The sequence below is a fragment of the Schistocerca gregaria genome, chromosome 2 (genome assembly GCF_023897955.1).
Source record: "Schistocerca gregaria isolate iqSchGreg1 chromosome 2, iqSchGreg1.2, whole genome shotgun sequence".
Classification (NCBI taxonomy): domain Eukaryota; kingdom Metazoa; phylum Arthropoda; class Insecta; order Orthoptera; family Acrididae; genus Schistocerca; species Schistocerca gregaria.
Window position 1 is genome coordinate 423,420,127 of NC_064921.1, and position 20,066 is coordinate 423,440,192.

Sequence of the window (20,066 nt, forward strand, 5' to 3'; positions counted from 1 at the left end):
TCTCGGCTCAAATGGCTCAAATGGCTCTGAGCACTATGGGACTTAACATCTGTGGTCATCAGTCCCCTAGAACTTAGAACCAGTTAAACCTAACTGACCTCAGAACATCCCACACCTCCATGCCTGAGGCAGGATTCGAACCTGTGACCGAAGCAGTCGCACGGTTCCGGACTGAAGCGCCTAGAACCGCTCGGCCACCACGGTCGGCTAGACAGTCTCGGGAAAGATCAAAAAGGGCTCCAGTCTCAAAGGGTACAGGGCAAACAGACGACAGAAATTGACCAAGCAACAGTCGGTATTGTAGTTGTAAATTGAAGTACCTGTGTTGGAAAAGTACCAGAGCTTCAAGCGCTGATCGAAACCAATGAAGCTGAAATCGTTATAGGAACAGGAAGCTGGCTAAAGCCGGAGATTCTGCCGAAATTTTTACAGAGGCACAAACCGTGTTCAGAAAGGGCACATTAAATAAAGTAGGTGGTGGTGCATTTGTGTCTGTTGGTAGTAGTTTATCTTGTAGTGAGGTTGAAATAGGTAGTTCCTGCGGATTACTATGGGTAGCGGTTATACTCAACAGCCGTACCAAAATAATAATTGGCTCCTTCTACCGACCACCGACTCAGATGATATAATAGCTGAACGATTCAAAGAAAACTTAAATATCATAACAAATAAGTACCCAACTCAAACAATTATAATTGGTGGTGACTTCAATCTACCCTCATTTGTTGGCGAAAATACATGTTCAAAGCCGGTTGTAGACAGAAAACATCTTCCGAAATTGTACCAAATGCTTTCTCTGAGAATTACTTTGAACAATTAGTTCATGAGCTCACACGAATTGTAAACGGTTGCGAAAACACACTTGACCTCTTAGCCACAAATAATCCTGATCTAATAGAGAGCGTCATGACGGATACAGGGGTTAGTGAACACAAGGTCATTGTAGCGAGGCTCAAAACCATATCAACCGAAACCATTAAAAATAAACGCAAAATATGTCTTCTTAAATCAGCGGATAAAAATTATTTTGATGCCTTCCTAAGAGAGAGTCTCCATTCCTTAGAAGCTAATTATGTAAGTGTAGACCAGATATGGCTCAAATTCAAAGATACAGTAACGACAGCAATAGATAGATTCATACCGTAGAAGTTAATAAGAGACGGGACTGATTCACCATGGTACAGAAAAACGTCATAACACTGTTGCAGAAGCAACGAAAAAAGCATCACAAATTCAGAAGAACGCAAAATCCCCAAGACTAGCTAAGTTTCACAGAAGCTCGAAATTTAGTGCGGACGTCAATGCGAGATGCTTTTAGTAGTTTCCACAATGAAACATTGTCTCGAAATATGGTAGAAAACCCAAAGAGATTCACGTCTTATGTAAAGTACACCAGTGGCAAAAAAACAGTCAATACCGTCACTGCGTGATAGCGATGGAAATGTTACCGATGATGGTGCCACTAAAGCGGAGTTACTAAATACAGTTTTCCGTAATTCCTTCATGGAAGAAGACGAAGTAAATATTTCAGAATTAGAAACCAAAACAGCTGTTAGCATGCGTGACATAAAAGTAGATATTTCAGATGTTGCGAAACAACTCGAATCACTTAAGAAAGGCAAGTCTTCTGGTCCAGATGGTATACCAATCAGGTTCCTTTCAGAGTATGCAGACACAATAGCGCCTTTATTAGCAATCATACACATTCGCTCACTAGACGAAAGGTCTGTTCCTAAAGAATGGAAAGTAGCACAGGTCGCACAAGTATTAAAAAAAGGAAATAGGACCAACCCATAGAATTACAGACCCATCGAAAAAGTGCAAAGAAGGGCAGATCGTTTCGTGTTATCGCGCAATAGAAGTGAGAGTATTACTGATACGATACGCGAGTTGGGGTGGCAGTCACTAAAACAAAGGCAGTTTTCTTTGCTGCGCGATCTGTTCACGAAATTTCAATCACAAACTTTCTCTTCTGAATGCGAAAATATTTTGTTGATACCCACCTATGCAGGGAGAAATGATCATCATAATAAAGTAAGAGAAATCAGAGCTCTAACGGAAATATTTAGGTGTTCCTTTTTCCCACGCGCCATCCGAGAGTGGAATGGCAGAGAAGCAGTATCAAAATGGTTGAATGAACCATCTGCCAGGCACTCAAGTGTGAACTGCAGAGTAACCATGTAGATGTAGATGTAGATGTAGATGTAAGTGCCATTCAAGCGTCAGGCGTGAAGACGACGTGATTAGAACGTCTAAACTGATTGCCTAATAAAACAATATCAATATAACTGCTATTAGTATAGAATTATTATATTTAATAGCCCAATCTGTCGCAAACCAAAGGGATATCCAGTGAAGGGCAATGTAGGGGCGTCGCTCTGCCCGCACTCACCCAGTCCCAACTCACCCTACCCCCATTTTCCACCCTGCCACAAAAACATCTACATCTACATTTATACTCCGCAAGCCACCCAACGGTGTGTGGCGGAGGGCACTTAACATGCCACTGTCATTACCTCCCTTTCCTGTTCCAGTCGCGTATGGTTCGCGGGAAGAACGACTGTCTGAAAGCCTCCGTGCGCGCTCGAATCTCTCTAATTTTACATTCGAGATCTCCTCGGGAGGTAGGCGTAAGCAATATATTCGATACCTCATCCAGAAAAGCACCCTCTCGAAACCTGGCGAGCAAGCTACAACGCTATGCAGAGCACCACTCTTGCAGAGTCTGCCACTTGAGTTTGCGAAACATCTCCGTAACGCTGTCACGGTTACCAAATAACCCTGTGAGGAAACGCGCCGCTCTTCTTTAGATCTTCTCTATCTCCTCCGCCAACCCGATCTGGTACGGATCCCCCACTGATGAGCAATACTCAAGTATAGGTCGAACGAGTGTTTTGTAAGCCACCTCCTTTGTTGATGGACTACATTTTCTAAGGACTCTCCCAACGAAACACAAACTGGAACCCGCCTTACCAACAATTAATTTTATATGAACATTCCACTTCAAATCGTTCCGCACGCATGCATACTCCCTGATATTTTACAGAAGGAATGCTACCAATGTTTGTTCCGCTATCATATAATCATACAATAAAGGATCCTTCTTGCTATGTATTCGCAATAGATTACATTTGTCTACGTTAAGGGTCAGTTGCCACTCCCTGCACCAAGTGCCTATCCGCTGCAGATCTTCCTGCATTTCGCTACAATTTTCTAATGCTGCAACTTCTCTGTATACTACAGCATCATCCGCGAAAAGCCGCATGAAACTTCCGACACTATCTACTAGGTCATTTATATATATTGTGAAAAGCAATGGTCCCATAACACTCCCTTGTGGCACGCCAGAGGTTACTTATTTCGATGTCAGCCATTTTTTCGTTTGTGCGAGGATTTAGAGAAGGAACTGCAGTGCGGTCTTCCTCTGTGAAACAGCTTTGGAAAAAGGTGTTTAGTATTTTAGCTTTTCGGGTGTCATCCTCTGTTTCAGTGCCATCATCATCCCGGTGTGCCTCGATATGCTGTTTCGAGCCATTTACTGATTTAACTTCCTAGGATTTTCTGTCAAGTCGGTACATAGATTTTTACTTTCTAATTCACTGAACGCTTCACGAATAGCCCTCCTTACGCTAACTTTCACATCGTTTAGCTTCTGTTTGTCTGAGAGGTTTTGGCTGCGTTTAAATCTGCTGTGAACCAATCTTTGCTTTCGCAGTAGTTTCCTAACTTTGTTGTTGAACGACGGGCGGTTTTCCCGTCCCTCACAGTTTTACTCTCCACGTACCTGCGTAAAACGCATTTTACGATTGCCTTGAACTTTTTCCATAAACACTCAACATTTTGCTTTCGCAGTAGTTTCCTAACTTTGTTGTTGAACGACGGGCGGTTTTCCCGTCCCTCACAGTTTTACTCTCCACGTACCTGCGTAAAACGCATTTTACGATTGCCTTGAACTTTTTCCATAAACACTCAACATTGTCAGTGTAGGGACACAAATTTTCGTTTTGATCTGTTAGGTAGTCTGAAATCGGCCTTCTATTACTCTTGCTAAACAGATAAACTTTCCTCCCTTTTTTATATTCCTATTAACTTTCATATTCAGTGATGCTGCAACGGCCTTATGATCACTGATTCCCTGTTCTGCACTTATAGTGTGGAAAAGTTCGGGTCTGTTTGTTATCAGTAGGTCCAAGATGTTATCTCCACGAGTCGGTTCTCTGTTTAATTGCTCGAGGTAATTTTCGGATAGTGCACTCAGTATAATGTCACTCGATGCTCTGTCCCTACCACCTGTCCTAAACATCTGAGTGTCCCAGTCTATATCTGGTAAATTGATATCTCCACCTAAGACTATAACATGCTGACAAAATTTATGTGAAATGTATTCCAAATTTTCTCTCAGTTGTTCTGCCACTAATGCTGCTGAGTCGGGAGGTCGGTAAAAGGAGCCAACTATTAACCTAGCTCGGTTGTTGAGTGTAACCTCCACCCATAATATTTCACAGGAACTATCCACTTCTACTTCACTACAGAATAAACTACTACAGACAACGACAAATACGCCACCACCGGTTGCATGCAATCTATCCTTTCTAAACACCGTAAACACCGTCTGTGCCTTTGTAAAAATTTCGGCAGAATTTATCTCTGGCTTCAGCCAGCTTTCTGTACCTATAACGATTTCAGCTTCGGTGCTTTCTATCAGTGCTTGAAGTTCCGGTACTTTACCAATGCATCTTCGACAGTTTAAAATTACAATACCGATTGCTGCTTGGTCCCCATGTCTCTTGACTTTGCCACGTATCCTATGAGGCTGTTGCCATTTCTGTACTTGCCCGAGGCTACCTAACCTAAAAAACCGTCCAGTCCACGCTACACAACCCCTGTCCCCGCTTGCTGCGCGTAGTTGACCTATCCAGCGGAACCCGAAACCCCACCACCCTATGGCGCAAGTCGAGGAATCTGCAGCCCACACGGTTTCAGCCTCTGATTCAGATCCTCCACTCGGCTCTGTACCAAAGGTCCGCAGTCAGTCCTGTCGACGATGCTGCAGATGGTGAGCTATGCTGTTATCCTGCTAGCGAGACTGATAGTCTTCACCAAAACAGATAGCCGCCGGAAGCCAGAGAGGATTTCCTCCGATCCATAACGACACGCATCATTGGTGTCGACATGAGCGACCACCTGCAGATGGGTGCACCCTGTACCCTTCATGGCATCCGGAAGGACCTTTTCCTCATCTGGAATGACTCCCCCCAGTATGCACACGGAGTGCACATTTGTTCAGCAGTATGTCGAAGGAAGGAGAAAAGACTGACTAGTAGCAAGAGGTGCACTTAGAACCGTTTGAACACCTCAGCTATAAACAGTGATAAAGGGCACACTGGTTGTTTCGAGAAACTACGCAGTATTTTTCAATAAAATCTCATAAATTTTTCAAGCAACTTTTTAAATTCATATAAGAGTTTTCACAATATATCTACAGTAACGACGTATTCTACCCTAAATTTTATTCTTAAAAATCCGTCAGCGAGTACTTACCATTGTTCGCTTGCAAACAGAGAGCACGTAGCATGATTTAGCATCGACTTCTTAGTTGCCAGGCGAATTAAAGAAACATTACTGTGAGACCACACAAAAATAACAATTTAAAAGCTACATATTGTTGGCATTGAGATCTGCATTAACAATTTTTACCATAATAAAGTATAACAACCTGAAAAATTAATCCAATATTCTGCACAATATAAAGTTAACTGATATCAAGGATCTGACTACAGCAAGTAAAATACATTAAGAATGTCCCTTAATATTTCTATCAGCACCTTGTCACGTAAATTCACGCAAACTTTCTTAAGGGATACAACATTGCTTTCTTGTTTAAATGAATATTTGCGTTTATCCGATTAGCGATAACTTTTGAAGCATGATTGACCTCGCACGAACACTGCATGCCTCATTGCTACCGGCAGCCATGTTATTGCATTTTCCACTGTTTACATGCTCACATCCTTACAAAGTTGCCATCAGTAAGAATCTCAAATCAGAGATAGAGCTGCAATGTTCGGTTTATCGTGAAACTATAACTCGATATGTGTAAAGCGCATCACTTACCATCTTTTACATGCAATAAATCGGTGTCTCATCGGCTGTCCTCTAGCATTTGCAGTCACATCTCAAACTATTTCGACGTTCGCTGCTATTCTCTTTGTAACTGAAAATGGCAGGTGGCTCTAAGTTGTAAAAATTTCAAGTGCAGTTGTACCTTCAATTGGCGATGAATTTCCCCACTTTACCAGCCAGTGTTGAAACCTGTTCAGATGAGAATATATAAAATATTGTAACATAACTGTACGTTACCTGTCTGACAGCAAAATAATAGCCACATACCTCATAAAATGCAGTTAAAATGTTTTTAGGCAACAGGTATCCATTAAACAATACTTTTTGCTTAATAAATGCGGTTTCTGAATAATGTTGAGTTTTATTTTGTGAAAAATTGTTCTTTGTATGCTCCATCCTTTGCAACCCCATATAATTAATGTGAATTGCACCGTCTCCTTCCACCTAAGATCCTGGGTACTTTTTCTTGAAGGGTAACGATATTCCGTTTGAACTGTTGATAGTATTGGGAGAGGAAGCCATGAAAATTTCTTCCATCCGATTTCCAAGATGTATCCCTGAGGCAGGGGCCGGCCGCGGTGGTCTCGCGGTTCTAGGCGCTCAGTCCGGAACCGCGCGACTGCTACGGTCGAAGGTTCGAATCCTGCCTCGGGCATGGATGTGTGTGATGTCCTTAGGTTAGTTAGGTTTAAGTAGTTCTAAGTTCTAGGGGACTTATGACCTCAGCAGTTAAGTCCCATAGTGCTCAGAGCCATTTGAACCATTTGAACCCTGAGGCAGGATTCGAACCTGCGACCGTAGCAGCATCGCAGTTCGGGACTGAAGCGCCTAGAACCACTCAGCCACAGCGGCCGGCGAAGAAAAACACTCGACAGTCAATACACATCTAAATTATCATAAAATTTTAACAATTAAAAAGTCAAGAATGATGAAATGTTTCCAAAAGCCACATAGCTACAGGAAGGTGCTTATTTGCAACTACCAAATTCACATCAGTACAGATGCATCTTCAGGCTCATCTGTCAAAGAATAAAAATCACAATGCGAAATTTTTGAAATATATAAATACAGAATCATAGTGCTGGCATTAAATAAAACAATAACGAGTACCCACGCTGGTTATTTTCCCATAATCTAGATGGACAATTACGGATCCCAACTTTCGGGAAGTTATCCACGTTCTGAGTCAAACCACACTGATTTGATACAGTTGATAGTGGTAGGATAAAGAGAGCACCAGCGTGTTCTGTTAGTACAGGCTGCACACATTCAGGAGCAGCCCCCAAATCCCCATCCTCAGACGATGTCATGGGTTTCTCCCATCTGGCACATGGATCCCCTCCCTTCCCCTTCCCATCCCTTCCCTTTCCTCTTCCAGCTCTCCACACTCCATCCCACCCTACCCTATCTCACACTCCCCTTCAGCCCGTCCCTCCACTCCCTCCTCTACCCCCTCTCCCTCCCTTCCTCTCCTCTTCCCTCACCACAACTCCTATCCCATCCCCTCCATAGCCATCCCTGAAACTGGTGGGGAATTGAAAGTTTGCCAGAACATTAAAAAAATGCTGAAAAATTCAAAAAATGGAGGGAAATTCAAGTTTATTTGTGGGAATCTCATATCTTGTGTGTTCACCTTGAGTTTCAGAGACCAAATAACCTAGTTCACAACACCACAACCAATGGTTTGTTTATTTAAACAATTTGAGTTGCCATTGATCGAGCAATCGAGCACTAGACAGTAGCTCTGTCAAGTTTTGTCAATAATTGTTGGGTGTGAGTGGATATTTTCGTTATTAATGTGGCACTGGAGAGTTGCACCAGCCATTCTTGCTGATAGCCTTATATGGATGGGATGGGTGGTTGGTAATAATAATAATAATAATAATAATAATAATAATAATAATAATAATAACAATAATACAGCAAACTATCAATAAAGCACAAAGGAGTAGCCTCCTGTCGATCTACAAGTAAATACCTGCTGGATCTGAAGAGTTTATTTTCGCCATTAATCAAGCACTAGAGAGTCGCTTCAGCCAATCTAGCCAATAGCTTTATATCAGAAGGATGGATAGTAATGATAGGAAAGTAAGTTCAAACTGAAGTACAGGGGAGTAACCTCTGCCGATCTACTAGTGAATAGGTGCTGATTGGAGGAACATAAGGATGGATAATAATAATATTAGAACAGTGACCTACTGTCCCACTGTACCTGTACCTTCTTCTTCATTGTAATCACATTCCCTGGGCCCATATGGGCAGGGAAAATCTGTCAGCACCACAATCCGCCGCTCTTCAGTTGAGAGACAACACAGTTATTAAGAAAGATGAAGAAAAAGTGTAAAAAGGCGATAAGATGGGTAACAAAAGAACATAATAAGATGAAAAACAATGCCACTTAATATACAGGCTTACATGGAGACATATATTGTGTGACACACTTAAAAAACGTCCACATAAAGATAAAATACAATGAAGTCAGCATCACAAAATAAAAGTTTGCCACATTACCAAAAAGCCACACCAGAACAATGACACTTCAAAACCACTGCACGAGACAGAGCACACACGTCAAAGATTAAAAATTGCCAGGAGGGACCTGCCGAGGCAGAGGAGGCCTGAGAGAAGGGGAGAGGAGAGGAGAGGAGAGGAGAGGGCAGCGGGGGAGGGGGCCTGGAGAGGATGGGATGAAAAAATGCGGTCAAGTGGCGCACCAAGGGGCAGGAGACAGGCGGGGTGGGAGGGGGAATGCAAGCCAGGAGGGAGTGCAAGAGTCCTGAAAGGGATTCGCTGGAAAGGTAGTGTGCATAGTATGGAGGAAATACCTGCTCAGGCGAAGAGAAAAGGAGGGAAGAGGGAGCCCTGAGGAGGGGGAATGTTGGGGTTACGTTTGGCAGGAGGGATAGATACCAGAGCGAAGCTCATCACCTGTGAGGGGTAAAGGAGGTGGAGAGTGTGGAGAGGAGACAGGGCAGGCAATAGGTAGTGGGTAGGGGATAGGAGACACCAAGGGGTGAAGGAGATCGAGTCTGTGGATGATGTACAGGGTCCAGATGTGGGAAGAGGAAGATGTGGGAAGGGGACAAGGTCATTTAGGATCCATGTGGGGGATGAGTGGCAGATATGGAAAGTGAGGACGAGTGCATGGCATTTGCGGATTTTGAGGACTTTGTAGAATCTGGGTAAGGTGGAAATCCAGGTGATACTGGCATAGCAAAGGATGGGACAGATCAGGGATTTGTAGGTGTGAAGGAGGATGGAAGGGTGCAGTCCCCATGTCCGGCTGGACAGGAGTTTCCGTAGGCAGAGTCTATTGTGGACTTTGTGTTGGATCATGCAGAGATGGGGAGTCCAGATGAGGTGATGGTCAAGGGGGAGGCCAAGGTATTTCAGAGTAGGAGTGACTTTGATAGGACGACTATTAATGGTAAGGTAAAAGTTTTGGAGCTGGAATGAGGGAGTGGTTTGTCCTATGATAACTGCTTGGGTCTTGGAAGGGTTGATACAAAGGAGCCACTGGTGCACCACACTGTGAATTGGTCTAGGTGGGTTTGAAGGGTACATTGGGATCATTGAAGTGTAGGACAGGGTGCCATGGAGATGGTGTCATCAGCAAATTGGAGGAGGTGAACAGGTGGAGGAGGTCTGGGCATATCTGCAGTATCAGGAGATAGGGGAGAGGGGGAAGAGACACAACCTTGGGGCACATCCACAGTGGGATATCACATATGGGAGTTGGTATTGTGGAGAGTGACATAGGAGGGATTACAGGAGAGTAAGTAAGCAATGAGATAGACAAAATTCATAGGAAGGTCAAGGGAAACAAAGATAGCGGAATGATGGGATTTAAGTTTGAAGGAAAGAAGACTGATAAAGTTAAGGTGGAGAAGAAGGGCTGGAAGCCACAAGGTGGAGAAGGAGTGCTGGAAGCCACAGTGGGTAAGGGGAAGGAGGCAGTGTTGGCTGAGGTGGTGATGAATATATCAGGAGAGATAGACTTGAAGACTTTACTGAACACAGAGATGAGGCAAATGGGATGATAGGGAGAGGTGTCAGAGGGGGTTTGTTGAGTTTAAGGGACAGCAGGATGTGGGAAATTTTCTGCAGTTCAGGCTAAAAGCTGGCGGGGAGGATGACGGTATACAAGGTAGCAAGAACAGCCAGGAAAGAGTGGGGGAGTAGGTAGTAGGTGGCACAGTCATGACCAGGAGTGGTGTTGTGTTTGGAGTGGAGTATAAGTTTGACATCATATGCTGTAATGGGAGTGTTTAAATCTGAGGGGGGGGGCAACTGATCCAAGTACTGGAAACTAGGGGCGAGTGGCACAACACAGGTATCGGTGTGTTGAAGGACTGTGGGAAGAAGGGAGTAGTCAAAATGGGGATTGTCAGATATGGAGAACACCTCAGAGAGGTGGCAAGGAAAATAATTAGCTTTACTGAGGTTGTTAGGGAAGGGGCAGTCGTCGTGGCAAAGGGCAGGATGACTACAAGTAATGTGATGGAAGACAGACTAGTACTTGGAGAAATTTACAGGGAGGGTGGTGTTGTGTGGTGTATGTGCCTGGCGCCAGTCCCAGCATTTCTTCACTGTTAAGAGGTTGCGTACATGCTTGTGGCAGAGAAGTGTATCCCAGTCATGGGTGCAGAGGAAGGAGCGGTAGAGCCTATGGGATTTGTGGAAAAAGACGGCCTGTGGAGGAAGAGTAGGATGGTGAGGGTGGATAAGTTTGGTGGGAACATCGGCTCCACAGCATCAGTGATCGTCTTCTGAAGGATGGATGAGGCATGGGTAATATCAACAGGTGGCTTTCGAACTGGGTGACAATGGATTCCGAGTTGGCATCCCAGTTGGCTTGGCAGTAGTCATGGACGAACTTCAGAGGAGCAGCAGGATGGAGTGCAGAAGGTGGGTGATGGGTTGAGGAGTTGGTAAGAACTGGGAGGTGGTCACTGCCAATAGGGTCTCTGACGTCCATGGCAATATGATGAAGGAGCTTGGGGGAAGTGAGGACGACATCGAGGGTGGCTTTCGGATTGGGTGTGGCATGGGAGGGAAAGAAGGTCACCTTGGAGGGTAGCAAGGAATTGATGCCACCACCAAAGGGTGGCAGGAACACAGCTATGAATGTTGAGATCTCAGGAAGTCACATAGGTGGAAGAAGGTGTGGTCAACATGGGAGATGAATTTGTAGGGGAGAGCAGCTGCTGGACATACATGGATTGCGGCTCAGGTGACAGTGAGGGAGGGGAAAAACGCTGAGGATGAGGTGTTCAGTCAGGTCATTAAGCAGGGGTTGTGGCCAGACAGGGATATGCTTGAGGTGGCCAATAGTGACCCCACCTCGTGCTACAGGAAAGTGATCGTCTGTGCAGTGAAGAAGGTAGGGAGAGGTGCAGACACATGGAGAGGTTGGAGGAAGGTTTCATTAAAGATGAAGGAGGTGGCAGGACAGGGTATGCATGAAGAGGTATTTGTTGGCAGGGAGGGAGTGAATATATTGGTATAGGAGGCGATGCTGTTGGCACACCAGTTTGGGGAGGGGGTAAGGGAGTGGAGGGAGGAGGAGAGATGCTTAAATGAGGGTGTTGAGATGGATGAAAGTGAAGTGGGCCTGGCTGTGGAAGCATGTGGTGTAAACATTCAAATGAAAGATGGAGTGGATGACAAGGAAGAGCTCCTGGGAGGTGTGGGGACGTTAGAAGCAGTGGATGTTCTTTAGGGCGATGATGAGGAAACGGATGGTGTCTTTGACCATAGGAGGAGAGCAGAGGAATTTGTTAGGTTGGGTGGGCTGATCGATGGGCCAAATGGCAACGATAAGCTCTGTGTCGATGAGAGTGGGTTTGGCCTTGCATTTGGAGGAGTAGGTGGGATGGGATTCATTGCAGATGTTGCAGGAGGAGGAGAGGCGAGGTTAGAACACTGTTTTAGGAAGTGGGAGGCTTTAGCCACGCAGTATTAGCCAAGCAGTCTAAGGTGCTGCAGTCATGGATTGTGCAGCTGGGCCCAGCGAACATTCGAGTCCTCCCTGGGGTATGGGTGTGTGTGTTTGTCCTTAGGATAATGTAGGTTAAGTAGTGTGTACACTTAGGGACTGATGACCTTAACAGTTAATTCCCATAATATTTCACACACATTTGAACATTTGGGAGGCTTTACAATGTGGCAGGTGGGGGTTTTTGTAGTTTCCAGTCAGGAGGCAGCAATGGAAGTGGCAGGATTGATACGATTAATGGGAGGGGTGCACAGGGTGGCGACAGTTAACAAGCAGGGCTCCCTAAATGAGGAGGTGATCAATATAGGTGGACTCTATGAACATGCACATCAGTTAGGTAGGGCTGAAGTTGTTCCCTGCTGGTGAACATTGGGTACGACACCTTTATTAGCTTCTGTCCTTTTTGGGTGACATATTCTGATGATGTATTCTGGATGTTGATGGAAGAGCAGTTTTTATCATCCAGACACCTAGATATTTGGTATCATGGGACCATGGGACCTGGACGCCTGCAATAGCGATATTTTAGCGGAAGATGGGACGCTGATTAGTGAAATAGACTGCCAAACTTTTGGTGGCGTTGAGGGTAATCTTGCTTGAACGACACCAGGTCACAGTCATGTCCACCTGCCTTTGGAGATGAGCAATGGGCTGGTCCTTGTTGCAGCCCATTGTCATCAGTGTATTGCGCCAGGTGGCAGTGTGGGAGCACCGGCATATCGTTAACATAAATGTTAAAGAGGATGGGAGACAACACAAAGCCTTGAGGGGTACCCATCGACATGTGATGTAAGCTGGAGTGGTGACCATAACCAAGAAGATCCTATCATGGAGGAAGTTATCCATGATCTTGACATTGATGTAGAGGATGGTCGTCTCAGTCAGTAATTTGTAAACAAGATTGTCCTGCCAAATCTTGTCACATGCATTTTATAGCTTCAGGAAAACCACTGGCGCCAACATGGAGGAGTTAAAGTCCTTGCTGACATTTTCCATGATCCTAAGGACTTGGAGTTTGGCCAACATGTGGGAAGTGAATCCAAACTGTTCTGGATGGACTGTCCCAGCCTCTGGCAGAGGCTGGGAAATGCTGTGGAGGTTCAAATATTCTAGAACCTTTGCAATGGTATTCAGAAGAGTAATGGGCCTGTTGTTAGTAGAGACCATAGAATCCTTCAAGGGCTTGGGGATGGCAATCATTTTGGCCTACTTCCACTGTGGGAAGAAAAGGCCAGTTGTGAGACAGCAGGTCAGGATGCTGGTAAATAAAATCAGTGGCTTGCATAGGAGCCAGTAGATGTGTTCATTTAAGATGTCATCCAAACCTGGAACCAACTGCCCACGTTTCTGCTGGAGGATCTGTTGCATTTCCAGCGGGAATGTATGGTGAGGGGCAATCAGAGGTGGTCTTTGTCTTGAAGTGGCAGCAGCCGACAGAATATTGCATTCATCTTGGAGTTCATCAGGTGTGAGGTCCTCAATGAGCAATTGCTTCTGGGCTTCAAACACATTGGCCTGAGTTTCTATCAAATGGAGGGCATCATAAGTTAAGCCATCCCCTGTGCAGACGGGATGGTCGGTCTTGCACTATGGAGCACTGCAGGGCTCAGAGAAAGGCCCATTCAGATTTATGTTGGAGGGAATTCACACTGGAGACACTTCATGTGATGCTTGTCCAATGCATCACAAAACTGCTTCTACTGCCTGCAGTAGCAGTTCTTCTGGACACAAAATAAAAAAAAGTAATAAAAGAAGTTCATGCAAAAGGGAAGGCAAGTCATCTAGTGGGGTTAAAGCCCTTAGGACAATGGAAGTAGAGGTCTTCATCGCCTTCTGGATTTTTGTGGTTAGGTAATCAACTGCACTAATCAGATTGGCAGGTGTTGTCAGATCGAGATATTGCTGAGTAGTGTTATTGAGGATCCTGGAAAGTTTGTCCCTATTCATGATGGTCAAGACAGAACAGACGTCTAAAGACAGAGCAATATCGGTATGGTGCAGGAGCATGGGTTTGTGGTTAGAAGCCAGTTTGTGGAGTGTTTCCAACGAAAAGTACACCGCAAATGTTCTTGAAAATGACCCATCCAAAATGTCTGGCTTGCAGTTGGCGTGGACTGGTATACAGGCGGGAGTGTGTGGGCCATAGACCGACAGCGTTAGAGCATGTTCCAGATCAAGGAGGAGTCTGCTTTTGTGATTAGCAATGCAAGAATGCTAACCCTGATGCTTGGCATTAAGATCCATCCCAACAATGAATATGTCAAATGATGTAAATGATGTCAAGGTATGGAGATCTGCTTCAAGATGTTGTCCAAAAATAGTTCAAATGGCTCTGAGCACTATGGGACTTAAATTCTGTGGTCATCAGTCCCCTAGAACTTAGAACTACTTAAACCTAACTAACCTAAGGACATCAGACACATCCATGCCCAAGGCAGGATTCGAATCTGCGACCATGGCGGTCGCGCGGTTCCAGACTGTAACGCCTAGAACTGCTCGGCCACCCTGGCTGGCCAAGATATCGTAGGTTAGGGTTCAAATACAATGTAGCAAAAGTTACAACATCAAATCAGGTCGAAAAAGTGACTGCTGTAGCCTCTATATGTTCGAGGGGTTGGAGAACCTCGTGATTACGGACGAATGTCTTATACAGAAACACTGCCATGCCCACACAATGGTGATGGAGTCGGTCAGTGCGATAGCAAACCATGTTGCAGAGACGAAAATAGTCGGTGGGTTTCAGGTGGGTTTCTGAGACAAGTAAAATGTCCACACTGTGTTCGTAGAAGAAACTGTTGAGTTCAGTCTTCATAAATTTAAGGCCATTAGCATTAAACAAAACATAGCATTGGAGGGCAGCGTGGAGGGTAAAAATCGTAGAGGGAGACCGAGAGATGAGTACACTAATCAGATTCAGAAGGATGTAGGTTGCAGTAGGTACTGGGAGATGAAGCAGCTTGCACAGGATAGAGTAGCACGGAGAGCTGCATCAAACCAGTCTCAGGACTGAAGACAACAACAACAACAACATACCACCTCTGATATGTGCCCACAATCCTGTCAGGCCACCAACAGAATATAGCTTTTGGGTACTTATTCTTGTTATCACCTTCATTAGTTGACAGTATGTGGATTTGCAAGTAACATCTCTGGCCTTAAGAGTTTTCATTATCTACCTACATACAGACTGCATCACCGCAGCAACGTCATTTATAGACGACCAGTTAGCAAGCTATGTGTCTGAACTGCAACCATCCACTGCTGACAGCTCTCTACACATACACACAGAGACTCTGCACCCATGTTACCAATTACGATGTCTCGATTTCAAACACTTGTACATTATTTTCCACAGTGTTACAGCTCTGCAAATAGCGAAATACTCTTCACAAAACGGTTCTGCTAAGCACATTTAAATTCATCCTGCTAAAAAGCATAACATTTTCGATAATACACTCCTGGAAATTGAAATAAGAACACCGTGAATTCATTGTCCCAGGAAGGGGAAACTTTATTGACACATTCCTGGGGTCAGATACATCACATGATCACACTGACAGAACCACAGGCACATAGACACAGGCAACAGAGCATGCACAATGTCGGCACTAGTACAGTGTATATCCACCTTTCGCAGCAATGCAGGCTGCTATTCTCCCATGGAGACGATCGTAGAGATGCTGGATATAGTCCTGTGGAACGGCTTGCCATGCCATTTCCACCTGGCGCCTCAGTTGGACCAGCGTTCGTGCTGGACGTGCAGACCGCGTGAGACGACGCTTCATCCAGCCCAAACATGCTCAATGGGGGACAGATCTGGAGATCTTGCTGGCCAGGGTAGTTGACTTACACCTTCTAGAGCACGTTGGGTGGCACGGGATACATGCGGACGTGCATTGTCCTGTTGGAACAGCAAGTTCCCTTGCCGGTCTAGGAATGGTAGAACGATGGGGTCGATGGCGGTTTGGATGTACCGTGCACTATTCAGTGTCCCCTCGACGATCACCAGAGGTGTACGGCCAGTGTAGGAGATCGCTCCCCACACCATGATGCCGGGTGTTGGCCCTGTGTGCCTCGGTCGTATGCAGTCCTCATTGTGCGCTCACCTGCACGGCGCCAAACACGCATACGACCATCATTGGCACCAAGGCAGAAGCGACTCTCATCGCTGAAGACGACACGTCTCCATTCGTCCCTCCATTCACGCCTGTCGCGACACCACTGGAGGCGGGCTGCACGATGTTGGGGCGTGAGCGGAAGACGGCCTAACGGTGTGCGGGACCGTAGCCCAGCTTCATGGAGACGGTTGCGAATGGTCCTCGCCGATACCCCAGGAGCAACAGTGTCCCTAATTTGCTGGGAAGTGGCGGTGCGGTCCCCTACGGCACTGCGTAGGATCCTACGGTCTTGGCGTGCATCCATGCGTCGCTGCGGTCCGATCCCAGGTCGACGGGCACGTGCACCTTCCGCCGACCACTGGCGACAACATCGATGTACTGTGGAGACCTCACGCCCCACGTGTTGAGCAATTCGGCGGTACGTCCACCCGGCCTCCCGCATGCCCACTATATGCCCTCGCTCAAAGTCCGTCAACTGCACATACGGTTCACGTCCACACTGTCGCGGCATGCTACCAGTGTTAAAGACTGCGATGGAGCTCCGTATGCCACGGCAAACTGGCTGACACTGACGGCGGCGGTGCACAAATGCTGCGCAGCTAGCGCCATTCGACGGCCAACACCACGGTTCCTGGTGTGTCCGCTGTGCCGTGCGTGTGATCATTGCTTGTACAGCCCTCTCGCAGTGTTTGGAGCAAGTATGGTGGGTCTGACACACCGGTGTCAATGTGTTCTTTTTTCCATTTCCAGGAGTGTATTTATATTACCACTATTTGTAACAATATTGTCTACATTCTTCAGTAATAACAACCATCCAAGGCGCTTTACTGCAAATATCCTTTTATTCTCTAAAATCCATGATGATGGCACATTATCACCCTAATCACGCTATTTTGTGTGCTATACGTCCATTGGATGGAGGGAGATAATCCTTAGAATTATTCTTATGTACGAGACAGAACAGCACATTAGTCTGGTGGTATAGATAGCACTGTACTCGAATGCATCTAGTCACTTCTAACCAGATATTTTACATTTGCATTGCATTTGCTCTATTTCCTGTATGTCTCCATCTCAGACAGCTCTCATGACCCAGAGTAGACCTGAGTTAGGGTTCAAGTATGGATCCACCATGCATTATATCTGGAGCAATGTTTGGAGCACGATGCCAAATCTACTGCATCCAGGATAGGGTATTAAGTTGTATCTTCTGTGTGTTATATGTGGAGAACGAGGAGGAGATTAATGCTTAATGTCCTGTCGACATGAGAGGTTATTGGAGACAGAACACAAGCTCAGATTAGGAAAAAATGGAGAAGGAAAGCGGCTGTGCACTTTCAGAGGAACCATACCGAGATTTGCATTAAGCAATGTTGGGAAATCACGGAAAACCTAAAGCCAGAAGGTCGGACACAGGTTTGAACCATTGTCCTTCTGAATTTGTCCACTGTGTAACCACACTGATCAGTGTTATATCTAGAACCATGTATAGAGATGGACACACAATCCGTTATATGTGGAAAAGGTTACAAAGGAGGGTCCATCATGCCTTATGTCCACAGATACATTGTGTGTCCAAACATGGATCAACCAGCAGGTGGACAGGGTTATGGGAGCCATCCATGATGCAGACATACAGAAAATAGAGCAAATGCAATGCAGCTGTAGAATATGTGGTTGTAAATGACTGGATACATTCGAGTATATTGATATACTGTAATGTACCATAAACATGCTGTTCTATCTCGTACATAAGAATGATACTCACTGAGGACTGTCTCCCTCCATCCAGTGGACATCTAGCACATAAAATAGTGTTACTGGAGTGATCACATGGCGTCATCATAGACTTTTAGAGCATAAAATGAGATGTGATAGATGCAACAGAGCACATTGGATGGTTGTTGTTACTGAAGTAGCTGACACAGGCCTCAAAGTCATAATAAATAGGGTGAGTTGTGGAGGGTTTTAGGGTGGGGTAGGTTGGGTTGGGTTAGAATACTGAGGGAGTGGGGATCCACATGCTGGATTGGGAGAACTCATTATGTCATCAAGGGTGGTGGGGTGAGGGGTGGTGTGGCGAGGGATGGTAGGGTGAGGGGTGAGTGGTGGTGGGTGAGGTGTGGGGGCGAAGGGTGAAGTATGGGGAGTGGGAGAAGAGTGTTTGTGGGGGTTCCTGTATGTATGCAACCCAAACTAACAAAATGTGCTGATGCTGTCTTTGTCCTACTACTGCTGGTGTCTAGATCTTACATCCTATGGGCTGTTATGCAGTATGCTGTTTTTCAGATTTTTTCCATTCTCGATATTTGGTTCCACATGAGGGTATTACTTTTTGGATGAAATTTCCTGTGTGCTAATAGTACTTTACCTAGACATTAGTTATGTTTTAGACATTTTATCCCCGTTGAGTGTGCCATTCATTATTAGTTTTGCCATCACTGTTTTCTAGCCCTCCTTCGTTCGACTGTCATCCTTTGTACATTCATAACAAGCATTTTATTATGACAACCCACTCTTGTGGTTTGACTCTTAACATGGATAGCTTCCCCGAAGCTGTGACTCCATAATTGTCCCTCTACATTTTGGAAATATAACCATTGTGAGTACTTGTCAATGTTTTTCGTTGAATGTCAACACTATGGTCCTATATTTCTACCATTTCAAAAAATTCTACACAGTGGTTTGTATTCTTGACAGATGAACTTGTAGATGCGTCTATACTGATGTGAAACCAGTAGTTGCAAATAAAGCACTTGCATACAGCTATGCGGTTTTGGAAACACCTGATCATTTTTGACTTTTTAATTGTTATATTTTTTATCATTATTTGTATTGTTAGTTAATTTTGAGTTTGTTAGTTTTACTCATTATTTTTGAAATTCTGAAGGTAGCAGGGTAAAATACAGGTAGCGAAAGGCTTTTTTCAACTTCTACAGAAATCAGACGGCAGTTATAAGAGTCGAGGGACATGAAAAGGCAACAGTGGTTGAAGAGGGATTGAGACAGGTTATTAGCCTGTCCTCGATATTATTCAGCACATACAATGAACAAGCAGTAAGGGAAACCAAATAAGAATTTGAAGTAGGAATTAAAGTTCATAGAGAAGAAATAAAAACTTTGAGGTTTGTCGATGACGTTTGTAATTCTGTCAGAGACAACAAATGACTTGGAAGAGCAGTCGAACGGAATGGGCAGTATATTGAAAGGAGAATATATGATGAACATCATCAGAAGTGAAACAGCGATAATGAAATGTAGTCGAATTAAATCAAGTGATGCCAACGGAATTAGATTAGTAAACGAGACTCTTAAACTAGTAGATGAGTTTTGATTTGGGTCATCAAAATAACTGTTGATGGTTGAAGTAGAGAGAATATAAATTGTAGACTGGCAATGGCAAGAAAACCATTTATGAAGAAGAGATATTTGTTAGTATATAATATAGATTTAAGTATTAGGAAATCTTTTCTGGAGGTTTGTGTCTCGAATGTAGCCATGCACAGAAGTGAAATATGGACGGTAAGCAGTTCAGACAAAAAGAGAATAGAAGATTTTGAAATGTTGGGCTACAGAAGAATGTAGAAACTATTTGGGTAGGTCATGTAACTGATGAGGAGGTACTGAACAGAGTGGAGGAGACAAGAAATTTATGGCACATTTTGACCAAAACAATTAATCGATTGATGGCACACATTCTTAGACAACAAAGGATCAGCAGTTTAGTATTGGAAGAAAGAGTGAACGGTAAAAGTCATAAAGGGAGACCAAGAGCTGAATACAATCAGCAGATTCAGAAGGGTGTAAGTTGCAGGAATTATTTGGAG

General features: G+C 44.8%; 1 protein-coding gene across 1 annotated transcript in view; it reads left to right on the forward strand.

The window, feature by feature from the left end:
- LOC126335807 (odorant receptor Or2-like) overlaps positions 1-20,066 on the forward strand; it is a 182,158-nt gene that overhangs the window by 83,998 nt on the left and 78,094 nt on the right. The gene's annotated exons all lie outside the window — the stretch shown is intronic.